Genomic DNA, 20,503 nt, shown 5'->3' with positions numbered 1-20,503 from the left:
ATTCAGCCGAGTTGAGCTCTGCAGGGGGCAGTGAGAGAACTGCACGGTATACCTTAAGTTATGCACTGAGCTCGAAAATGAGATCCACAAAAAGACATCAACAGGATGTGGCAGTTGTCTTAGCGGGGTTAATAAGGTCCCTCATTGCATGCTAATTTCTTGACAGTATTTAGCCTTTGATTCAGTTCACCACCAAGCGCTCAGCTTTTTTGAATTAGTACAAAACCTTCATTTTTTATGGTTACTAAAAATTTACTTTTACGACAAGTTCTCCAAGAGGGGTCCTGTTTTGGTGTGTGTTTTATGTGTGCTTGTGATGTTTTTTTTTAAATAAAATCCGTTCAACCTGATCCCACAGCCTCAAGTGTCTCATTTTAAAACTTCTCAGGCGTGAAATAGCTTGGCTCTTCCTTTTATGCAGCTTCAGCTATCCTTTGTCTTCTCTTTCCATGGTTTCTTTGCACTTTGTAGCACTCTTTTAACACTGATACCCAAAGCTCTATTATTGTCATTGTTGTTATCATGAATAAGTAGAGAGATACTCCCATACGGTTTATGACAAAATTTAATCCGAAGTGATTGATGGCCCTAATCATGACCTTTTGACCTCGCCCCTCCCCCCCGGAAGCGAGTAATGACCGTGACGAATTGCATCCGGAGAAGGGGGGGGCGGGAACCCCCCGACATCCGGAGAAGGGGGGGCGAACCCCGGAAGCGCGCCATCTGTCGCTAAGCGTGTCGAATTGCATCCTGAGAAGGGAGGGGGGGTAAACCTCCGGAAGCGCGCCATCTGTTGTTGGGAAAAAAAAAGAAAAAAGTTTTTAGAGGGAGGAGAATAAAAGCAGAGAGGAGGAGTTCACAATTTCTAAGCCTCAGACACACAAGATGGATTTCATTCTGCAGCCCAGCAGCTCTCCTGTGTCCGATGAGATCTGCTCTCCCAAAGAAGAAGGCTTTGAATATGCCATATTCAAATACAGCATATTTACTAAGGAAGGCCTCGATCCGGACCTTATGACACTTCCGGAAATACTCCGGAATTGTCTAGTCATTTTCAGACCTGATGCGTCATGTTCCATATACATGAGGGGAGGGGTTTGGTTCCTGAAGCACAGCGGTGATGCAGCAGCTGATTTTGTGCTGTATAGAGAGACAGAGCGGCAGCTAGTTTTCCGCAAACTCATAGTCTGAATTCTGTTTCAATATTATGACGATTTTCTCTGTATTTCTTAATGGGAATAAAGAGTGACTTCCTGTAGAGATTTCAATAGTATTTTATTTTCCTATAATACAGACGCAGTAAAAAAAACCTTTAAGATGATCTGCCTAGCAACAAATTGCATTTTTAGGCTACACCATAGCTTGTGATGAAAAGAAGAACTTTCTATCCGCTTGTAACCTACAGGCTGCCTACCCCGTATGTGTAAAAATGAATAAATATCCCTTAGTGAATACTTTTCTTTGAATACTACTTTTCCTTTTGAGAATCCCTTTTACAAGGGACTGAAAAAACAAACCATAATTGCCGTGACAGGCGATCTTGTTTCACACACACACACACACACACACACACACACACACACACACACACACACACACACACCGCGGGTCAAGGAGGAGTGAGATATCAGATATCAGTTTTTTCTCAATGCTTATAACCTATAACGCGCCCCCCAAAACAATATTATTATTATTAAAACATCTATAAGGTAGGTTTTGCGCAGCCTGCTCCTTGTCAGACCAAAGTTTTTTTCTTCATTACTTTTAGCTACTTTTACACTGGGTTTTCTCAATAGACAGAAAATGAAAATGAGGAGTCAACAGCCGATATTATCATTGCTTGTAACCCGGTAAATAATTTCGTACATCTCCCCATAAAATAAGCCTTAGTGGAAAAAAGCTCATATTCGAATAAGTTTATTCCCCTCTGTGGGAAAGAGTTTTTTTCTCAGAGTCAACCATGAGGCGAGTTTTGTCAACAGCAATTGTCCATTTGGTAAAACAAATATCCGCCTCTAAGTCGTATTTTACCGTTGCAGAATGTGGAAAACAGACAGCCCTCACAGGAGGCACCCAGGGGCCCACCTCACACACCATAGTTAAAATATTTAAATTTCAACTAAATTTGTAGTAATGATCGGATTTCCTCACTTATCTACACCACACTCCTTGATTTCTTATCGTTTCTTATCGTTCCTCTGTCCCTTAATAGAAACTATCCTCCCTTTCAGTTGTCTTTTGCACTTCCATATCGCAAAGCAGTTACTGTAGGTTATTTTCTGCTTATGCATTAATGTAATTAATTAACTTATTTATCCTTAAGTACGGTAATGACTTGAGTTCTAATGCTTTTTGTCTCTTGAGTTAGCCGTCAATGTGGGATTTTTTTACCCTTTTGTTCAGTTAAAGCTGCCTTTCATTCTTCAACGCAGCTTAAACTCTAATAGGTAAGCTTTCTTGTAATTTCTTAGTTCTGCAGGCTTCTTGAAAGACATCCGAGACTCTTCTTTGGATGCTGGATGCCTTTTGTTTTGTTTTCTGTCAAGATGATCCCACACTGCTTCGATTATCTTGAGGTTCGAACCCTGGAGAGATCAATCCATGACTGATGCGTTGTTTCATCCAGGCATACTTTGACTACAATGGCAGTATGTTTGCGATCATTGTCGTACTGAAAGTTGCTGCCAATCAGACATTACTTGGTATTACATGGTCGATCAAAATCTGGTGGAACTTTTCTACATTCATAATTTGATTAATTTGGATAAGAGCTCCAACAACACTGGCTGAAATCCAGCCTCAAAGCACGGTAGAGTATCCACGCTGTGTTAAAGACGGCTATAGACATTCACTGTTGTATCTCTCTTCGGACCTCTTCCATGCATATTTCAAATTTGGATTCATTACTCCATAAGACATATTACAGCTGATTTCTTTTTCCAGTCAATTTCTTGTGTAATTTGGCACACCTCAGCCTTATTTTTCTCTGTTCTCCTTCCTTAAGAATGGCTTATTAACAGCCACCCTTCCAACTCAGATAACTTTTGATGAAATGTTTACAGCACTTGAGTTACTCGCCACGGCCATCCTAAATGCTAAGAACACTAAACTTTAATTCTAAATTACGTTAACCAGAAAAAACAAGCCAAAGTCGAGATGTTGCTGAGCTGACCTGTGCTATGCTATGCCTTCTAAAGCACGTATAATGTAAACAGAACTGGTCTTTGCACAGAAGCCTGTGGAGCTTCATAATTAACCTCAGTGTGTGAAGAGCACTCTCCATTTAATAATAGCTGTAATAAAATGTTATGGCCGACGGTGTTAAACGCTGCACTTGGGTCTAGCAGGGAAGATTTCAACTTTTCAATACGAATGAAGGCTGAAAACTGATTAGATTAATGTCTGATGATCTTTTCTGTGCTTCTTCAAGTTTGTAACACCAAACATATTAAAGGATGATGTAAGGCTCACAGGAAGAGTTTAATTAGACACACATTTACTATTTTCTTTATACTCTTTCTTTCTTGACATGTTTAATATGATTACTATCAGAGGAGAAAATGACCCTTGTGTAGTTTAAAAAAGTTTTATTTAATCAAACTGTAATGTTGTTGAACTCTGACGGACGTGTCTTTTAATCTTGTCAACAAATCCTTAATCATCTAAATCTGCCATTTATCATCTAGTAAAATGTTCCCTCTGCTTCTGCTGCACATCTCCCCGGACACTCTCCGCTTCACCTGTCCTGTGCAGGTGGTCCAACCCCTGCCTGCCTCCTTAAACTGGGGTGTTTAAATCTCTTTACCTCTGTTGTGAACTTCACACAAAGTTTGTGGTAACAAAATCAAACTGACGAGGATCTCGTTTGAAAAACACACACTCACGAGACAAAATAAAAACAGACTGCTCAAAGCAAAAGCAGAGCCCTCACAGCTGGTAGTACAAAACACAGCGACAACATGCGTATTAGATACCCTCAGTGCCAGAAGCATAAATATGAAAAAATGTGATCACCAAGAGTATCCTAACAACGGCGTTGAGGTGGGTGTTACAGTAAAAAAAAAAAGTAGCCAAATTTTCATCTGAAAATGTTGAATTTTAGTAAAAACAATGCTCTGTAGTTTGATACTGTCGTTACAGACTAAGCAGATGTTTAAAGCCTTCGGACGCTCATTTGAAACGCACTCATTCTCCTTATCAGCTGGAAACATTAAAGCCGTAAAATGACTTTTTCAAACGGATAAAAACTATTGAACAACAGCAATGTTGAGCCTGTTCCAAAATTTGGATGTACATGTGTTGAAGGTGTGGGTCTTGTTGAATTATTAAACATACATTCTTTAATTTTTCGAGCCACAAAAACAACAACTTTTAATTTTCTTCTGCTTGAGTATCGGCCTCGGGTAGCTCTACTTATCATTGCTCAGTCAGTTGTCTGTTTGTGCTACTTTTTTAAGGAGCAGCGTATTATTGGTAAGGGTGACTTTATGTGTTTAGCTACTTAAGTGGAAGTACTGTGGATAGTTTTACCTTACATACATAGATCTACCAATACAGCTTCTGAGGTAACTGTTTACAAAATGTTATAATCTATTCAAAGGTTCTTTGCAATTTTACATTGATAAACATTATCCTTAACACATTTGGACCACATAAAGTACTATGGCCATCACACTGTCATTTAGAATTGTTTAAATAACTCCTGTCTTAAGTCCTTCCATCAAAAAAAAAAAAAAAAAAAAAAAAAACATGGTTCACTTTTACATCACAAAATGTTAGAAATATAAGTCGTTCATAACAAACTGAAAGGTTGGGAGTTTAAAAATCCAAACCGATGGAAGAATCAGAATCAGAATACTTTATTGATCCCTGGGGGAAATTATTTTTTGTTACAGTGCTCCATTATAAACCAACATTAAGACAAGACAGACAATACACTAACTAAGAATAGTACAATATATACATATATATACATACATACATACATACATACATAAGTCACTCATAAATAAATAGCTGGAAAAGAAACATGTGTAGCTGTAGCAGCAAACAGTGTGTTAAGTGGATGCGTTGTACAGGGAGATGGCCACAGGCAGGAAAGATTTCCTGTGTCGTTCAGTGGTGCTTTTCGGTAATCTCAGTCTCTCACTGAACGTGCTCCTGTGACTGACCAGCATGTCATGGAGTGGGTGGGAGGTGTTATCCAACATTGTCTTTATCTTGGACAGCATCCGCCTCTCCGACACCACCTTGAGGGTGTCCAGCTCCATCCCCACAACATTGCTGGCCTTACGGATCAGTTTATCGAGTCTGTTGGCATCTGCGACCCTCAGCCTGCTCCCCCAGCATGCAACAGCATAGAGGATCGCACTGGCCACAACAGACTCATAGAAAACTCATAGAAAATAGGAAGCAGAAGTAGAAGACTATAACGTCTCAGAGCACACGGTGTCTATTATTGTGTAGACATGTATAAATAAGAGCTTAATAAAGATGCTTAATTTCTTAAGAAATAAACAGGTGGAGTGATCTTTATCAAAAGTGGATGTTGCATCTGTGGCTAAACCACTGTACCCAAAAAAACTTTAAAAATCTACTGTGTGTGAGGCTGTGTAAGTAAAGCTTGCCCTTCACACCCGCGTGTAATAAACCATTTGTTGGGGGGTTGTGGATTTGGCACCTCAGCATTGTGAAAGTGGGGAAACATGTTTCTGGCTGTGCATAAGATTTCTGCTTACAACTTAGAATCTCAGTTCTAAATGAAATTCAGATGTTTTTTTTAAGTATGGCTAATGTATTATTTGACTTCTAAGACACACACACACACACACACACACACACACACACACACACACACACACACACAAGAACAACACAGAGAAGAAGAAGAGGGGGTCGTTTTACTACGCATCATAAAAACGCAATCATTCATAACATGGACAGTGAGAAGTAAAACTCGTCGTCTTACCACATGTTATATTCTGTAAACTTAAAATAATCCGCAGAAATTAGAGTTTAGTGTTTTAATTCATCTATTAAAAAACACGAGTCAACATTACTGAAGTGACGCTTTAACGATGCGTCTTATCATCGTGTTTATGATGATAAAACATGTTCTCTCGTTAGTAGATGTCTGCGCTGTCACTTGTCACGAAAATGTTCAGAGCCAGGGTTCCTCTTTAATTACCATTGATCGTTAATAGGGTCACAAAAGATTTGTCGCATTATCCCCATAAACAAAATGCTTTTATAGAAATCATTGTGATACAAATATTTAGATTCTTGATTCACAATGTGCACGAACTCAAAATCTTTAGAGGTTCATATTTATAAAGTATCGCAAATAATACATTTATACCATTGTATGAGCTACACTTCTTGTAAAAACTGATTGAAAAAAGCTCCTGTCGTGACCTTCCTTCTGTGAGGACACACACACACACACACACACACACACACACACACAGAGAGAGAGGGAGAGGGGGGGGGGGGGGAGATCATTAGGATTGGAGGCGTTTTTTGGATTTTCACTTATTGTCGGCTTTACAGTCACATAAAATTCATTCCAATTTTTTGCCTTTGCTTCAATTAAGGTGTTTCTTTAAATCTACAGCAGCTCCCTTTTCAAAAGGTTTACTGACAACTGACAACGATCAATAGCAGCATACGTGGGGGGAAGAGTATGAGTCTTACGGTGACAGCGGGGCCGTGGGAGCCGGAGGGAGGGGTGAGGGTCCGCGCTAAATTTGCAAAGTTACTGATTTAAAAATTATATTTTTGAATTTTTAATTGCATGACAAACATACGATAGACTCTTGAGCATATTTATATAGCTAAATACACAACGGTATAACCGTGCTAAATAAAAGAGGTCCAAGTACCAAAGCACTCTAATGCAAGCCTCTAAACTGCATGTTGATAAGTACGTGAAGCGTACCTCTACAGCTGAAAACAGATTGTATCCATACTTTGAGGATCTGCTGAATTGTTTTTTTTTTTTGATGAACTGCAGATGATGATGAATTCCTCTTTATTGTAGAAACAGTCCCTAAGCTGTTGTTGCTCATACTTACCGAGTTCCCTAGCTACTTCCTTACTATGTCAGTAAACCTTTTGAAAAGGGAGCTGCTGTAGATTTAAAGAAACACCTTAATTGAAGCAAAGGCAAAAAATTGGAATGAATTTTATGTGACTGTAAAGCCGACAATAAGTGAAAATCCAATCACAGAAGGAAGGTCACGACAGTATCAGTAAATATGAACCTCTAAAGATTTTGAGTTCGTGCACATTGTGAATCAAGAATCTAAATATTTGTATCACAATGATTTCTATAAAAGCATTTTGTTTATGGGGATAATGCGACAAATCTTTTGTGACCCTATTAACGATCAATGGTAATTAAAGAGGAACCCTGGCTCTGAACATTTTCGTGACAAGTGACAGCGCAGACATCTACTAACGAGAGAACATGTTTTATCATCATAAACACGATGATAAGACGCATCGTTAAAGCGTCACTTCAGTAATGTTGACTCGTGTTTTTTAATAGATGAATTAAAACACTAAACTCTAATTTCTGCGGATTATTTTAAGTTTACAGAATATAACATGTGGTAAGACGACGAGTTTTACTTCTCACTGTCCATGTTATGAATGATTGCGTTTTTATGATGCGTAGTAAAACGACCCCCTCTTCTTCTTCTCTGTGTTGTTCTTGTGTGTGTGTGTGTGTGTGTGTGTGTGTGTGTGTGTGTGTGTGTGTGTGTGTGTGTGTGTGTGTGTGTGTGTGTGTCTTAGAAGTCAAATAATACATTAGCCATACTTAAAAAAACATCTGAATTTCATTTAGAACTGAGATTCTAAGTTGTAAGCAGAAATCTTATGCACAGCCAGAAACATGTTTCCCCACTTTCACAATGCTGAGGTGCCAAATCCACAACCCCCCAACAAATGGTTTATTACACGCGGGTGTGAAGGGCAAGCTTTACTTACACAGCCTCACACACAGTAGATTTTTAAAGTTTTTTTGGGTACAGTGGTTTAGCCACAGATGCAACATCCACTTTTGATAAAGATCACTCCACCTGTTTATTTCTTAAGAAATTAAGCATCTTTATTAAGCTCTTATTTATACATGTCTACACAATAATAGACACCGTGTGCTCTGAGACGTTATAGTCTTCTACTTCTGCTTCCTATTTTCTATGAGTTTTCTATGAGTCTGTTGTGGCCAGTGCGATCCTCTATGCTGTTGCATGCTGGGGGAGCAGGCTGAGGGTCGCAGATGCCAACAGACTCGATAAACTAATCCGTAAGGCCAGCAATGTTGTGGGGATGGAGCTGGACACCCTCAAGGTGGTGTCGGAGAGGCGGATGCTGTCCAAGATAAAGACAATGTTGGATAACACCTCCCACCCACTCCATGACATGCTGGTCAGTCACAGGAGCACGTTCAGTGAGAGACTGAGATTACCGAAAAGCACCACTGAACGACACAGGAAATCTTTCCTGCCTGTGGCCATCTCCCTGTACAACGCATCCACTTAACACACTGTTTGCTGCTACAGCTACACATGTTTCTTTTCCAGCTATTTATTTATGAGTGACTTATGTATGTATGTATGTATGTATGTATATATATGTATATATTGTACTATTCTTAGTTAGTGTATTGTCTGTCTTGTCTTAATGTTGGTTTATAATGGAGCACTGTAACAAAAAATAATTTCCCCCAGGGATCAATAAAGTATTCTGATTCTGATTCTTCCATCGGTTTGGATTTTTAAACTCCCAACCTTTCAGTTTGTTATGAACGACTTATATTTCTAACATTTTGTGATGTAAAAGTGAACCATGTTTTTTTTTTTTTGTTTTTTTTTTTGATGGAAGGACTTAAGACAGGAGTTATTTAAACAATTCTAAATGACAGTGTGATGGCCATAGTACTTTATGTGGTCCAAATGTGTTAAGGATAATGTTTATCAATGTAAAATTGCAAAGAACCTTTGAATAGATTATAACATTTTGTAAACAGTTACCTCAGAAGCTGTATTGGTAGATCTATGTATGTAAGGTAAAACTATCCACAGTACTTCCACTTAAGTAGCTAAACACATAAAGTCACCCTTACCAATAATACGCTGCTCCTTAAAAAAGTAGCACAAACAGACAACTGACTGAGCAATGATAAGTAGAGCTACCCGAGGCCGATACTCAAGCAGAAGAAAATTAAAAGTTGTTGTTTTTGTGGCTCGAAAAATTAAAGAATGTATGTTTAATAATTCAACAAGACCCACACCTTCAACACATGTACATCCAAATTTTGGAACAGGCTCAACATTGCTGTTGTTCAATAGTTTTTATCCGTTTGAAAAAGTCATTTTACGGCTTTAATGTTTCCAGCTGATAAGGAGAATGAGTGCGTTTCAAATGAGCGTCCGAAGGCTTTAAACATCTGCTTAGTCTGTAACGACAGTATCAAACTACAGAGCATTGTTTTTACTAAAATTCAACATTTTCAGATGAAAATTTGGCTACTTTTTTTTTTTACTGTAACACCCACCTCAACGCCGTTGTTAGGATACTCTTGGTGATCACATTTTTTCATATTTATGCTTCTGGCACTGAGGGTATCTAATACGCATGTTGTCGCTGTGTTTTGTACTACCAGCTGTGAGGGCTCTGCTTTTGCTTTGAGCAGTCTGTTTTTATTTTGTCTCGTGAGTGTGTGTTTTTCAAACGAGATCCTCGTCAGTTTGATTTTGTTACCACAAACTTTGTGTGAAGTTCACAACAGAGGTAAAGAGATTTAAACACCCCAGTTTAAGGAGGCAGGCAGGGGTTGGACCACCTGCACAGGACAGGTGAAGCGGAGAGTGTCCGGGGAGATGTGCAGCAGAAGCAGAGGGAACATTTTACTAGATGATAAATGGCAGATTTAGATGATTAAGGATTTGTTGACAAGATTAAAAGACACGTCCGTCAGAGTTCAACAACATTACAGTTTGATTAAATAAAACTTTTTTAAACTACACAAGGGTCATTTTCTCCTCTGATAGTAATCATATTAAACATGTCAAGAAAGAAAGAGTATAAAGAAAATAGTAAATGTGTGTCTAATTAAACTCTTCCTGTGAGCCTTACATCATCCTTTAATATGTTTGGTGTTACAAACTTGAAGAAGCACAGAAAAGATCATCAGACATTAATCTAATCAGTTTTCAGCCTTCATTCGTATTGAAAAGTTGAAATCTTCCCTGCTAGACCCAAGTGCAGCGTTTAACACCGTCGGCCATAACATTTTATTACAGCTATTATTAAATGGAGAGTGCTCTTCACACACTGAGGTTAATTATGAAGCTCCACAGGCTTCTGTGCAAAGACCAGTTCTGTTTACATTATACGTGCTTTAGAAGGCATAGCATAGCACAGGTCAGCTCAGCAACATCTCGACTTTGGCTTGTTTTTTCTGGTTAACGTAATTTAGAATTAAAGTTTAGTGTTCTTAGCATTTAGGATGGCCGTGGCGAGTAACTCAAGTGCTGTAAACATTTCATCAAAAGTTATCTGAGTTGGAAGGGTGGCTGTTAATAAGCCATTCTTAAGGAAGGAGAACAGAGAAAAATAAGGCTGAGGTGTGCCAAATTACACAAGAAATTGACTGGAAAAAGAAATCAGCTGTAATATGTCTTATGGAGTAATGAATCCAAATTTGAAATATGCATGGAAGAGGTCCGAAGAGAGATACAACAGTGAATGTCTATAGCCGTCTTTAACACAGCGTGGATACTCTACCGTGCTTTGAGGCTGGATTTCAGCCAGTGTTGTTGGAGCTCTTATCCAAATTAATCAAATTATGAATGTAGAAAAGTTCCACCAGATTTTGATCGACCATGTAATACCAAGTAATGTCTGATTGGCAGCAACTTTCAGTACGACAATGATCGCAAACATACTGCCATTGTAGTCAAAGTATGCCTGGATGAAACAACGCATCAGTCATGGATTGATCTCTCCAGGGTTCGAACCTCAAGATAATCGAAGCAGTGTGGGATCATCTTGACAGAAAACAAAACAAAAGGCATCCAGCATCCAAAGAAGAGTCTCGGATGTCTTTCAAGAAGCCTGCAGAACTAAGAAATTACAAGAAAGCTTACCTATTAGAGTTTAAGCTGCGTTGAAGAATGAAAGGCAGCTTTAACTGAACAAAAGGGTAAAAAAATCCCACATTGACGGCTAACTCAAGAGACAAAAAGCATTAGAACTCAAGTCATTACCGTACTTAAGGATAAATAAGTTAATTAATTACATTAATGCATAAGCAGAAAATAACCTACAGTAACTGCTTTGCGATATGGAAGTGCAAAAGACAACTGAAAGGGAGGATAGTTTCTATTAAGGGACAGAGGAACGATAAGAAACGATAAGAAATCAAGGAGTGTGGTGTAGATAAGTGAGGAAATCCGATCATTACTACAAATTTAGTTGAAATTTAAATATTTTAACTATGGTGTGTGAGGTGGGCCCCTGGGTGCCTCCTGTGAGGGCTGTCTGTTTTCCACATTCTGCAACGGTAAAATACGACTTAGAGGCGGATATTTGTTTTACCAAATGGACAATTGCTGTTGACAAAACTCGCCTCATGGTTGACTCTGAGAAAAAAACTCTTTCCCACAGAGGGGAATAAACTTATTCGAATATGAGCTTTTTTCCACTAAGGCTTATTTTATGGGGAGATGTACGAAATTATTTACCGGGTTACAAGCAATGATAATATCGGCTGTTGACTCCTCATTTTCATTTTCTGTCTATTGAGAAAACCCAGTGTAAAAGTAGCTAAAAGTAATGAAGAAAAAAACTTTGGTCTGACAAGGAGCAGGCTGCGCAAAACCTACCTTATAGATGTTTTAATAATAATAATATTGTTTTGGGGGGCGCGTTATAGGTTATAAGCATTGAGAAAAAACTGATATCTGATATCTCACTCCTCCTTGACCCGCGGTGTGTGTGTGTGTGTGTGTGTGTGTGTGTGTGTGTGTGTGTGTGTGTGTGTGAAACAAGATCGCCTGTCACGGCAATTATGGTTTGTTTTTTCAGTCCCTTGTAAAAGGGATTCTCAAAAGGAAAAGTAGTATTCAAAGAAAAGTATTCACTAAGGGATATTTATTCATTTTTACACATACGGGGTAGGCAGCCTGTAGGTTACAAGCGGATAGAAAGTTCTTCTTTTCATCACAAGCTATGGTGTAGCCTAAAAATGCAATTTGTTGCTAGGCAGATCATCTTAAAGGTTTTTTTTACTGCGTCTGTATTATAGGAAAATAAAATACTATTGAAATCTCTACAGGAAGTCACTCTTTATTCCCATTAAGAAATACAGAGAAAATCGTCATAATATTGAAACAGAATTCAGACTATGAGTTTGCGGAAAACTAGCTGCCGCTCTGTCTCTCTATACAGCACAAAATCAGCTGCTGCATCACCGCTGTGCTTCAGGAACCAAACCCCTCCCCTCATGTATATGGAACATGACGCATCAGGTCTGAAAATGACTAGACAATTCCGGAGTATTTCCGGAAGTGTCATAAGGTCCGGATCGAGGCCTTCCTTAGTAAATATGCTGTATTTGAATATGGCATATTCAAAGCCTTCTTCTTTGGGAGAGCAGATCTCATCGGACACAGGAGAGCTGCTGGGCTGCAGAATGAAATCCATCTTGTGTGTCTGAGGCTTAGAAATTGTGAACTCCTCCTCTCTGCTTTTATTCTCCTCCCTCTAAAAACTTTTTTCTTTTTTTTTCCCAACAACAGATGGCGCGCTTCCGGAGGTTTACCCCCCCTCCCTTCTCAGGATGCAATTCGACACGCTTAGCGACAGATGGCGCGCTTCCGGGGTTCGCCCCCCCTTCTCCGGATGTCGGGGGGTTCCCGCCCCCCCCCCCTTCTCCGGATGCAATTCGTCACGGTCATTACTCGCTTCCGGGGGGGAGGGGGGAGGTCAAAAGGTCATGATTAGGGCCATCAATCACTTTGGATTAAATTTTGTCATAAACCGTATGGGAGTATCTCTCTATAAGTTATTCCAATGTTCATACATTTGGCAAAGATATGTTTTTTTCCAGATTTAATTTTGAGTACATGTCATTTTTGTTTTTGAATGCTGTGTTTCACTTTAATTTACACTAAAATAAGCCTTTTTCCAAATACCAAAAATTCACTCCTGACTGTTAATAACACCGTGCTTCCCGCTAGATGATAGGACCCACTCACCATGATGGGGTGAACTCCACATGGGCATCAAAAAATCCTGTCACCTCAGCAGTGGCTACCTTCCAACCCTCGATCCTGGCCCTGATCAATCCCTCTCTCTTTTGGTTCCTTACAATCTTCACCAGGCCGGGATAGCGTTTGTTCACATACTCCTCCAGTGGACCTTTCAGTTGCTCTACAGTTCAGAAAATGAAGATAACACATCAAACAAAACAAGTCAGAAATGCTTATAAAGACTGATCTTTAGTTGATCTTTGAATCTGCAGTTTAGCTTATAATCTGCACATCTATCCTTGAACAGTCTGCCAGCTGGAGTTTTCCAGTATTTGATCTGATGTCAGGACTAATAAAGCCTGAAAAGAATATATCACCATTGCAGCTAAGTTGGCGAGTTTAAGAAGAATCCCTACATGCTAAAGAAAGTGCTTGTATTTTTTTCTTAGCTTCTCTAACATCAGATCCATTGCAGCCCTCTTTACTGAAGAAAGGAGGAAAAAAAGAAAAATGCTGTTCCAGAGTCCCCTCTGGCAGCAACAATCAAAGCCTGACACATTATGCCTAGCTTGCATAATTATTTTCATGCAATCACAATAATTGGAATTCATGTCGATAAATATGAAAGGACAGCAGAGTGAGCTTAAGCAACCATTCCCAGTATGACAACTCTTTTGTCTCACTTCTCTCACTGGCAGCCTGCACTCCTTTATAAACCTCACATCAAGCCTTAGTATTGGTTGTGTGAAACAACATGATAAGAACACAAAGGGCAACCCACTAAGCACTAAATGGTAAATGGCCTGCATTTGTATAGCGCTTTTCTAGTCCCTAAGGACCCCAAAGCGCTTCACACTACATAATAAGTATTTGGTCAATAACAAAAATACAACTCAATACTTTGTAACATAACCTTTGTTGGCAATAACAGAGGTCAAACGTTTACTATAGGTCTTTACCAGGTTTGCACACACAGTAGCTGGTATTTTGGCCCATTCCTCCATGCAGATCTTCTCGAGAGCAGTGATGTTTTGGGGCTGTCGCCGAGCAACACGGACTTTCAACTCCCGCCACAGATTTTCTATGGGGTTGAGGTCTGGAGACTGGCTAGGCCACTCCAGGACTTTCAAATGCTTCTTACGGAGCCACTCCTTTGTTGCCCGGGTGGTGTGTTTTGGATCATTGTCATGTTGGAAGACCCAGCCTCGTTTCATCTTCAAAGTTCTCACTGATGGAAGGAGGTTTTGGCTCAAAATCTCACGATACATGGCCCCATTCATTCTGTCCTTAACACGGATCAGTCGTCCTGTCCCCTTGGCAGAAAAACAGCCCCATAGCATGATGTTTCCACCCCCATGCTTCACAGTAGGTATGGTGTTCTTGGGATGCAACTCAGTATTCTTCTTCCTCCAAACACAACGAGTTGAGTTTATACCAAAAAGTTCTACTTTGGTTTCATCTGACCACATGACATTCTCCCAATCCTCTGCTGTATCATCCATGTGCTCTCTGGCAAACTTCAGACGGGCCTGGACATGCACTGGCTTCAGCAGCGGAACACGTCTGGCACTGCGGGATTTGATTCCCTGCCGTTGTAGTGTGTTACTGATGGTGACCTTTGTTACTTTGGTCCCAGCTCTCTGCAGGTCATTCACCAGGTCCCCCCGTGTGGTTCTGGGATCTTTGCTCACCGTTCTCATGATCATTTTGACCCCACGGGATGAGATCTTGCGTGGAGCCCCAGATCGAGGGAGATTATCAGTGGTCTTGTATGTCTTCCATTTTCTGATGATTGCTCCCACAGTTGATTTTTGCACACCAAGCAAATACTTATTTTCCACCCTGATTTACGAATAAATTCTTTACAAATCCAACCATGTGAATTCATGGATTTTTTTTTCACATTCTGTCTCTCACAGTTGAAGTGTACCTCTGGTGCAAATTACTGACCTCTGTCATCATTTTAGGTGGGGGAACTTGCACAATCGGTGGTTGACTAAATACTTTTTTGCCCCACTGTACCTATGAAAATATACTCACTGTATATATATATATAATCAAAGCATTTCTTTAGCAAAGTGCACATACTAGCCCTTTTTAAGTTCATTGACATATGTGCACTCAAACAGGCCCAATGAGATTGAGGGTTATACCCCAATTATTTGTGTTAGGTTTGTAAGCTTTTCCAAATGAATACAGAAAATCAGCAAAACCACCATAAAGAAAGCTTATTTAAATAAAGCTGATATTGGGAGAACAAAGCCCAAGGGGTGGAAAATGAGTAAAAAACCTGTGAAGCAGAGAATAACATGAGGGACTGTTGCAGAGCGCATGAGTGAAACAAGCTCACAGATGAGCTGACAAAGATTGGCAGAAATCACTTTAGAGCAGCCGGGTAATAAGGAACAGGTGAACATAGAGTGGAGCAGATAATTACGAGCAAAAACCCAAACAAATACTTTCAGACAATCCTAAAGCTCTTATTTAGTTGCATAGAGCCATGTGTGAACATTTTGTCTTTACATTTTGCTTCCAAGGAACCGAACTGTCTTTTAATTCTGTAATTTATTTCACGTTCTTCAGGCTTTCTGAAGCTCCTTCAAATTTTTCTTTGGACATCATTTTATCATAATTTTCAGTGCAGTCCTTTATTTGTTTGTTCCTATGAATCATTCACACATAATAAAGGCACCTAACTCAAGGGACAAATTCGTTACTGGCACATTACCAGCAGCTTGTCACAAATACACAATTTGTTTCCTGCACAAAAAATGACAACGATAACACACCAGCAAGGTGATTACCAAAGAGCTATTAGCCAAAAACTTGACATATGTCAAGAAACTAAACAAGTAGAGGACAAAAGAACTGGCAGCTTAAATAAAAACATCTACAGCAGACGAACAGAATTTGAAAGTTGTGTCCTTAAGAAATAACACAAAACTGACACACAACCTGAGAGATGCATCTGGCATCTTATGTTTGCAAGTTTCAGTAAACTGCTGCATCTATTTCCCATTTTCCTAGCAAAATACAAAGACATGATGGCTTATTAGCTCATCCTATCCTAAATAACCACTAATGTATGCCAACTATTGTCACTGCTACACTATCAAAAGCTGAAAACAAACATAAAAAACATACAAATTCATCACCACAACAACACAGTTGATAAATAAAGAAATACAGAAGCACACATGCAAATAGAGAGATGACATAAAAGTTCTCACTCAGCTCCCTGCGGTGCTGTTTTAAGCTCCAACTCACTCTAAACAACACCAACGGGGGTCTACTGCTTCCTGAGCATCAACGACCGCGCCACCTTTTTAAGATAAGATAAGATAAGATAAGATAAGATAACCTTTATTAGTCCCACACGTGGGAAATTTGTTTTGTCACAGCAGGAAGAGGACAGTGCAAAGGTTATTCACTAGTTTCAGTTTTATAATAATATAAAACTTAATTATATAATTATATTCAGGTTACATGACACTTATTGTATAAGATAATTATTTCTGGGATGCTGAATGACAATTTGATGTGTATTTTGTTGCTTTCAGTAGAAATCCTGCTGATGACTCAGTGGATTTTAGATGGAAATTCTGTGTTTCACTCACTATAAACCATCTTCTAATCAGAGGGCGAAAAAGCCACTCTTCTTATTTGGTATTAGCTGAAGAAAATATTTAATCTATACTGACCGTCATCGCTGTTGTCGTCCACCAGGATGACCTCCTTGAGCAAGTGTGTGATTGACAGCTGAGTGGACTGAGCGCAGGATCACCGACAGAGCCTCGTTGACGAAGATGAAGATGAGGGAGATTTGGGGAAGGTCTCTTGAGTAGCTGACCTTTCTACATCTGTAGAAAGACACGACACAACACCTGTAAACTACTTGCATTAAGTAATACGAGGTGCCAGTGGAGCACTAGAGTGATGGTTTGGGAAAAGTAGTCTACAAAGTTATACAATTAAAAAGACAATCATGATTTTGTATTGATGAGCCCATTTACCATGATTTCTAACATTTCTGATCAATTGAATGTTGTATTAAATAACAAGGAATATGCCTTTCTTTTTAAAAAATGAGGACATTTCTCAGTGAACCTTAATTTTTGAGTGCTCGCATATTTAATTTTGAATTTGTAAAAAAGACTAAACTACCTCCATAGAGCTGCTGACGTCTTGTTCAATGGGGCTGAAAGGCAGAGCAAGTGCTGCTTCCTGTTCAACTATAATCACAAGGATTTATTTTCCACATTGGCCTTTTAACTGCATGTGCTGTTTCAGATAGAAACCCTATTTTAAACTTGTTTTGTTTAAACAGCTCTAATGAAGCGGAAAGCGGCAGGGTGAGGCTTTGGCTCTAAGTTTAGCACATGTGGGAAAGGAAGGGGCTTCTTTTATTGTCTCCTTTTCACGTCTTTTTTTCTTTTATCGATTATCTTATTTCCTCTGTGAAATAATAGCTAATTAGAAGTTATTCTATAACAAATCCAGTGTTTTCAATTCACGAGGTTGGAGAACACTTTTTTAGGGTTTTTGGCAGGAAACCATTAGAAAACAGAAGGCAACATTAACAAGATTAACCACGAAGAACTGGGACATTTGTCACCTTTTTTCTCCTTCTGATACAATATTGCAAAAGTCTTGAGGCATCCTCATTTCATTATATTCTGCTGGGAAAATGGGAAATAGGCAGAGCAATTCACTTAAACGTGCAAACATAAATGGAAATACAGTACATAAGGCAAAAATGTACTTGAAAGTCAATATTTGGTATGGCCACCTTTACTATCGAACATAGCCTGGACTCTCTCTTTCCGGAACACACTGCTTTAATAAATGTTGAGGTCTGGGCTCTGGGGAGGCCAATCCATGACTGATCTAGGTATACGTTTACTGCATTCACCGTGTGTTTGGGATCATTGTCGTAATGAATAAAAATATGCCTTTTCCAACTAGATGCTTTTCAGCTGGGACTGCATGATTAATGAAAATCTTAATATCTGGTTCATATTTCCATCAGCTTTCTCAAGATTCCCAACACCACTGGCAGAGCCTTCATCGTGTTTTACAGATGGATGTAAACACCCTCTGTTGGAGTCATATCAACAATTATTTGAACCAAAAATGTCAAATATGAATTCATAATGCTGTAAGACCTGTTGCCACTGATATAGTCCAGTTCTCGTGTAATTTACCATACCTCAGCCTTTTCTCCCTGTTTCTCTTCACTAAAAATGGCTTCTTGACAGCCTTCCACTGAGACCGTTTCTGATGAGGCTTCAGCAAACAGCAGATGGATCCATTAAAGGGCCAGTGCATCTCTCAGGTACTTCAAGTCTTTGCTTTTCTTTATATTTTTCTACATCTTAAGGACATGATTTCCAGATACAGTTCATCTGCTGTACAGAGTTATTTAGTCCTGCTACTTTTCCGGTTTCCTCAATTTTTTTAAGGACTCACAGCACGCCAGATTTTTGGGAACCACCTAGTTGGTTCAAAATGTTATTTTTACCTATCAGATTTTGTTATCTTTTAGATTCTTAAAGTGCTATGCTGTGGTGTGCTGGGGGAGCAGCACAGCAAAGAAGGACTCATCCAGGCTGGAAAAACTGATCAGGAAGGCTAGCTCTGTGGTCGGCATGAAGCTGGACACCCTGGTGACAGTGGCAGAGAAAAGGACACTAAAGAAACTGATGGACATTATGGACAATGCCAGGCATCCTCTGCACACGGCCATTAACAACCAGAAGAGTCTGTTCAGTGACAGGCTGCTTCTCCCCAAGACAAGAACTAACAGACTTAAAAACTCCTTTGTCCCACACGCCATCAGACTGTTTAACTCCTCTCTGGAGGGGAGAGGGAGGGGAAACAGGAGGACAAAGGAGGGGGGAACAACTAAGCTGTAGTGCCTCTTCACCTCACTGTGCAATACCTTTTGTGCAATACTTTTGTAAATAGTCAACAGTGCAATAGACCTCAATACTCGATACTTTGGGAGCCATAAACATCATTAGACCAGTGCACATATTGGTAAATGGACTGGTTCTTATATAGCGCTTTTCTACTCTTCTGAGCACTCAAAGCGCTTTACACAACTTGTGCATTCACCCATTCACACCCATTCGCACAAGCACATTGTTCTAGGTGCTTTCTAAGTAACATTCACACACATTCATACTCCGATGGATGCATCGGAGAGCAATTTGGGGTTAATATCTTGCCCAAGGATATTTGGCATGCAGACTGGGGGAAGCCAGGAATCGAACCACCAATCTTCCGATCAGCAGATGACCTGCTCTACCGCCTGAGCTACAGCCACCCCCTTATTGTCTCTATTGTGCTCTGTCTTGGTTGTTGAGTTGACTAATGTGGAAATAAAATTTATCCAGCAGTAAACCTGAGTTTGCGGTGAGGGAAGCATCTTGTACAGTACAGCACTTTCCAGCAGGAACTTCGATAGAATGTAAAATAAAACATTTTGTGTATTTTAAAATGACATTCAGTGTGTTTTTGTTGTTGCTGCACTAATCAACCACTTACTACTAACTGCAATGGTAGTTTATTGGATTGGAAAGTGTGGCGATGCTCGCCACCTGGTCTCCCTTCTTGCTTGTTGGTGTGGGCAGGTCTCATTTGTAGGTGCTGAAGAGCTGCTGTGGCTCATTTCCATCAGTGGCACTGGCAATACCTGGGCTCATTCTGTCAGTGAGGTAGTTGAAAAACCCCAGTTGGGTAAAGCGTTTGGGGGTTTTTGTTAACAGACATGCTTATCTATTTAGTTGGTGTTATTTTTTTCAGCTAAATTTTTTAGTGCAATTAGCACTTTCAGCATCAATCCATAGCAATGTGTTGTATTTTTCACATTGTCTGTGTGTAAAATACATATGTAAGCATAGATTACACAAAGGATCCTGCACGCCAAGCTGGATACAAATAGAAATCCCTGGAAACAATTCTTTCTGCGCTTAAGAGCAGCTTCCTATTGCAACGCTGGAGGATTTGTCACCATTACTGGATACGCTGCAGAAGCACAGCAAAGCAGTGACTGTGTGGAGTCGAAAACTATTACACCAACTACACTACACAGTCACCCACATTACCCCAATCACTGGCGTGTTTACACAACAGAGACGCTGAGTCTTTGTTACGGGCGCCAGCCACTGTGGCCTCGTTGTGTGGACACAGAGAGACCTTGCTGTGACTCGCGTCTTCCCTGCTGTGGATTTCTGGAA

The 20,503-nt window shown here is 39.7% G+C and overlaps 1 pseudogene across 1 annotated transcript in view; it reads right to left on the bottom strand.

Moving 5' to 3' along the window:
- LOC145431114 (polypeptide N-acetylgalactosaminyltransferase 17-like) overlaps positions 1-18,191 on the bottom strand; it is a 33,255-nt pseudogene extending 15,064 nt beyond the window's left edge. The window contains exons 1-3 of the transcript XR_013911467.1: positions 18,175-18,191; positions 16,964-17,122; positions 13,269-13,443 (exon numbers count right to left, since the gene is read on the bottom strand). The product of XR_013911467.1 is annotated as a polypeptide N-acetylgalactosaminyltransferase 17-like (transcript). The remainder of the gene's footprint in view (positions 1-13,268; positions 13,444-16,963; positions 17,123-18,174) is intronic.
- Between the last annotated feature and the right edge of the window lie 2,312 nt (positions 18,192-20,503).

This window comes from Astatotilapia calliptera, chromosome 9 (assembly GCF_964374335.1).
Source record: "Astatotilapia calliptera chromosome 9, fAstCal68.1, whole genome shotgun sequence".
Lineage (NCBI taxonomy): Eukaryota > Metazoa > Chordata > Actinopteri > Cichliformes > Cichlidae > Astatotilapia > Astatotilapia calliptera.
This window is presented reverse-complemented; position numbering and strand designations above follow the sequence as displayed.